At 37.2% G+C, this 5,103-nt stretch overlaps 1 pseudogene; it reads right to left on the bottom strand.

Moving 5' to 3' along the window:
* Window positions 1-4,452: 4,452 nt before the first annotated feature.
* On the bottom strand, window positions 4,453-4,552 carry LOC113276744 (annotated as a pseudogene).
* Between the last annotated feature and the right edge of the window lie 551 nt (window positions 4,553-5,103).

Genomic DNA, 5,103 nt, shown 5'->3' with positions numbered 1-5,103 from the left:
TTCCATCACTATTTGCGTAACGATTTTTAATAGACATAATCCTTGAACACAAAAGATTTTAACCTATCTTCCATCAAAGAATTGAAAATATAGGCTTAACTTTTGTATTTGTCAAAAGTCTATTCATCCTTAAATCAATACATGAATACCGATCATGAACGACTTTACTTTTGACAAAATATGGGACAACATAGTTCACGGACGTAAACACCAATATCCCATAACAAATTGCAATATAACAAATCATAAAGATTAAATACTGCAAACCATCATCCTCCAAATATTTTTAGAATTTAATATCAATAAACCTAAAAAAAAAAGAACAAGAAGATGAAAAATAATAGCTATGTGTAGTCACAATCATTGATATTCAAAGCATTAGTTATTCTTCCAACTAAACCAAAAAGAAGACATACTAGGCAACATAAATAAAATAAGCTAAAGAGAAACTGACTCCGGTGCTATCCCGAACAGGAACTAAGATCATATGGACGGTTCTGAATCCTCACGAGACAAGGGGTCTTTGAGCTTGTGATTAACAACATTCATTGCAACGTCGGAGAGGTGATTCTCTTCGCGAAGATCATTGATGTAAGACTTTATGAGACCAAGGTCAACAGTAACCTTTTCATACTCAGTTTTCAACGCATCAAGATCTTTCAGAGTAGAAATGAGCTCATGTTTTGCTTTCCCAAAGTACTTAAGAAAGTGTAGATAGGGAAAAACGATTTGCTGGTTTTTACGGAATTGGGGAGATGACCGTGTGGAGACTCCTTGAACCGATAAAATGCTCAACCTCACACAGATGCACTGCAGGAAGGGAGTGCTTTAAGTTCGAGAGATCAATCTGTAGGACTCCGGCCTAAACCAAGAAAATGGTCGTTCCAAAGTCAATTCGGTCACAAGAGAGGATGGGCTGATCTGTAGGAGGGAAGCTGAGAAATATGTGAGATTAATGGTGATCGAGATTGTAGCTGTGTTGTGTATTCTGCGTAAGAAGGCTCTGAATGATTGAATTTACTCAGTTGAGAGTGATTGCTCAGACTATGAGTTCGTGTAGACAAAAGGTTGTCTGTGTGAACTTGTCGAGAAATCTTGTGTAAACGAATGTTGTCGCTTTCAATCATGATTCAGAGGCCTTTTATATTGCTGAATTTAAAACACCATGATCCCATGAAGTGTGACAGTTGTTGGAGTCCAAGAGTGGGGAAGTGAAAATCGTGTTGAAACCAGTTGCTCATCGTGCGGAGACTTGGTTAACTTTCCACCTGTTACTTTGCTAACTCCTGATAGACACATTTTTGTGTCCGATTTGTCTCGATTCTATATATTGTTAGGGCTCATTTTTGTACTTATTATGGTGTTTTATTTATTTGTAGGTATCTTTGGCTAATAAACATTTGTGGAAAAAATTGGCTCGAAAAGTTGTCGGAAAGCACCCGGAGGACATTTGCTATTCGGACTCTCACTTTCGATAAGGAGTAACCTAATTACTAAGGGGCATCCCATTTCCAGGCAGTTTCTAATCGCACCCCTACTCTGGATAAGGGGCAACCATCTTCAACATTCAAAAACCAGGATTTTGGCGGGAAAAAGGTGCAGTTAAAGAACAGTTTTGGCAATCGTGATTTGGAGGAGTTTGAGGTCGATTAAACCTCTGATTTTCATAGGATAGACTCCTTATGGGTCTAGGAATCTGATATGGGTGTTTAAATCGATTAGACTGGGATCAATCGACGGATTTTTTTCACAACAAAAAATATGGAAAGTCACGTGTGTGACCTGTTTTAGGGAATTTTAGAGAGATTAAAACGATGTAAACCTTCCGAAAGATTTGTATCTATCTAAGGAAGAGTTTAGAATAAAAAGGAAAGCTCAGAAACGCGTAGAAATCCTAAAACAAGAAATTGCCGCAACTTGGCCATGAAGAGAAGGAAAGAGATTTTTGAAGATTTGGGAGAGATTTAATCGGTATTTTTGATATAAATAGATGTCTTGGGTCATATAAAAGAGGTGTCGAGAGTTTGGGAACCTAAGAGCCAGAGAAGAAGAAATCAGAGCTTTACCAAACTCTGTTTCTCTGCTGCTGTGCTGTGAAGAAGAAGAACGCGAAGAACATTGACGCTCGGTAAACAGTCGCAGAACAGTGTCGTTGTTTAACAGCTGAAGAACATTAAGCTTCAGGGCAGTCTTATTCTAGGGTCTTAAAATCAGCGACAAAGCAACAGTTTTTCTGTAACAGTTCCATTGTAACAGCTGTTTTGCAACACCAATACACTGTTGCAAACAGTCTGTGTTATTACTTTTCACTCTTTTAATCATCTTTTGAGCAACAAACACATATTTTGAGATCATGATTAATATGAGGAGCTAAACCCCATTGCTGAGGCGATAGAGGAAGCTATTTTTCCAACAAAAAGTGGTATATTCTATTTTATCTTTTTATTTGCAATAATTATATGATTATTTGCCTTGAACTATTATTGAATATGATTTTTATTTGAGTGATTGTGATCTATTTTGATGGAGTATGCTTAGTTTTAAGACTTTTGATGCTTCATACTTGGTATTTACAATTATTACTTTTGAAAATCTACTTGTTGCAATATTTTAGAATCAAATTAAACAAAAATTGCATAAATATAAGTATTGGTTTAATCACTTTGAACTTGGAAAATAGTGGAATCTTAGCCTCAGTGTTTCTTTTAGTATTGATATCATCTTTGATTGAGTTTGCTATAATTTTTAGTGAGTTTTTATTTTAATATTAGAATTTAAGTCTAATTAATATCCTTCACAAGTCTGAGAATCGAACCACTTTTACCACTATCTACAAATCACATCAATTTTTGGCGCCGCGACGCGGACTTGTTTTTAGGGTTTTAGATTTTTATTTTTTTTATTTTTTATTTTTTATTTTTTTTATTTTTGTCTTTTTTATGTTTTTGGGTATTTATCTTGTGTCTACAGGTTCTGGATCATAAAGAAAATTGAGCCAAGGAGTTTGGTGATTTCATAAAGACTTGGAGCTAAAGATTAAAGCAAAAAGAACAGAAAAGAAGACAATTTTATTTTAGACAATTTTAGTTTAGGGTTTGTTTATTTTATTTAAAAAAAAAACTGTATTAGGGTTTATTATTTTTGTAATTTTTCTTTATTTTTTTGGACTTTTGGACTTTGGGACATTATTTTTTTTTATTACCCTACGGAAGGGTACTTTAAATATAAATTGTTTGCAGAGAAGGAGGACAATTACGATATTGTCTCTGCACCTTGGGTTCGTACACTAGACATCGGAGTCAGTGGCCCGAGTCGACTACAACCGATTCATCCCCGATGGAACGGAGGTGGATTCTAAACACCACCTCCCCCGAGTTACTGGACTCCTTCGTATGCATATATGTTGAGGACTGAATACGAATTTATTTTTCTAGTAAAGGGCAAGGCCTGGCCATACAAGATAAGGGTTCGGATTTCATCACCGTTCTCTTCTTGCCCGCTTAGGAACACGTAACCTACGCGAACCTAAGCCTAAAATTTTGACTAGAACGAGACCGATAGGGTAACGAGCTTAACAGGAAATTCATTCGAAAAATATTGGTTACTCTTTTAAGCATACTTCGAAGTTCTTGACGGTTTCTGTAAGTTGCGCGTGACTGCGCCGCCTTGTAATACCGGTGAGGCCTTGGGTATCAAAGCTCCACCGAGCTTCCCTCCTCTATTCAACTTACGTTAACTCGGATTGATTCCAGAGGGTTTGCTTAAATTGTAACGAATTCCCGTTCGAAGGATTAGAAGCTGGTCTAAAACAATCTAAGTGGAGCCATCATGCTTTTTGTTTGCTAGAAATCAATAGGTTTGATTTGGTTGAGTCGGCCTTGATCTGTGTTTGCTTACCCTTCCAATTTAGAAAATTCTATTGTATGCCTGAACGTAAAAGAGACGCACTAGGTAGATTTGTTAAAGAGAAACCTAGTAGTTCGAAGCGTCTCGATTACCTTAATCTAGAAAGTCCGGCTTTTGAAGAGTCTGTTTTTGAACGTTCTTTGACTGAGGAGAGAATCCATGTTGCTCCGATAGCGCCAGAAATGGCAACTTTGAAAGCTTTGTTGAATCCAACTAGGACTACCCGTCCTTCGTGTATTAAGTTAGCTGAAACGGAGGCACCCTATGAACTGAAACCTGGGACCTTACAGATGCTCCCAATCTTTTTAGGGAAAGAAAATGAAAACCCTTATTACCATGTTAGGGATTTTGAGGAAATTTGTAGTACTCTAAGAATTAGAGGCTTAGATGATGATGCTTTGAAACTTAGGTTATTCCCATTTTCCCTGAAAGATAAGGCCAAGTCGTGGCTGTATAGTTTGGACTCCGAGTCAATTGAGACATATGAACAACTTACATCTGCCTTTTTCAATAAGTTTTTCCCTAGGCACAAAACATCGTCTATTAGGACGCAAATATGCACATTTTCACAACAAGAGGGAGAATCTTTATATAGGTATTTGGAAAGGTTCAATGATTTATTATCCCAGTGTCCTCATCATGGTTTAGAAAAGGTTAGGCTAGTTCAGATCCTTTATGAGGGTTTAGATTATTCCACAACGACCATGGTTGAGTCTCTATGCACTGGTGGATTTGAAAACCAAACTGTTGATGCGGCGATGGAATTTTTTAATGAAATCGCCGAAAAAACCCAGCAATGGGAAAATAGTAGGGCACCCCAGAAAACAATTCTTTTAAGTAGAGGAAACGTTAATAGGGTAGAAGGAGGCTATGAATCAGATGCCAAAATTGTGCTATAGCAAAAAGGTTAGAAGCCTTAGAAGTGGGCCAGACTAGTGGTAGAGTGGAGCCTTTTTGGGAAGGCCAGAATATTGAAGAGCAGGCCAATGCTCTTTATAATAACACTAGATTTGATAACCGTCAAAAGATTGACCCATATTCAGAAACCTATAATCCTGGTTGGAGAAACCATCCGAACCTTTCGTGGTCTAAGGGCCAAAGTCAAGGTCAGTTTAGTAATTCTAATGCTCCCCCAGGTTTTGGCTATACTAAGAATCCTTCAGGACTAGCTCAGTTTCAGAATCAGTCAGATAAGAA

Source organism: Papaver somniferum, chromosome 4, assembly GCF_003573695.1.
Source record: "Papaver somniferum cultivar HN1 chromosome 4, ASM357369v1, whole genome shotgun sequence".
NCBI classification, from domain to species: Eukaryota; Viridiplantae; Streptophyta; class Magnoliopsida; order Ranunculales; family Papaveraceae; genus Papaver; species Papaver somniferum.
The sequence above is the reverse complement of the archived record's forward strand: the minus strand, read 5'-3'. Positions and strand labels throughout refer to the sequence as shown.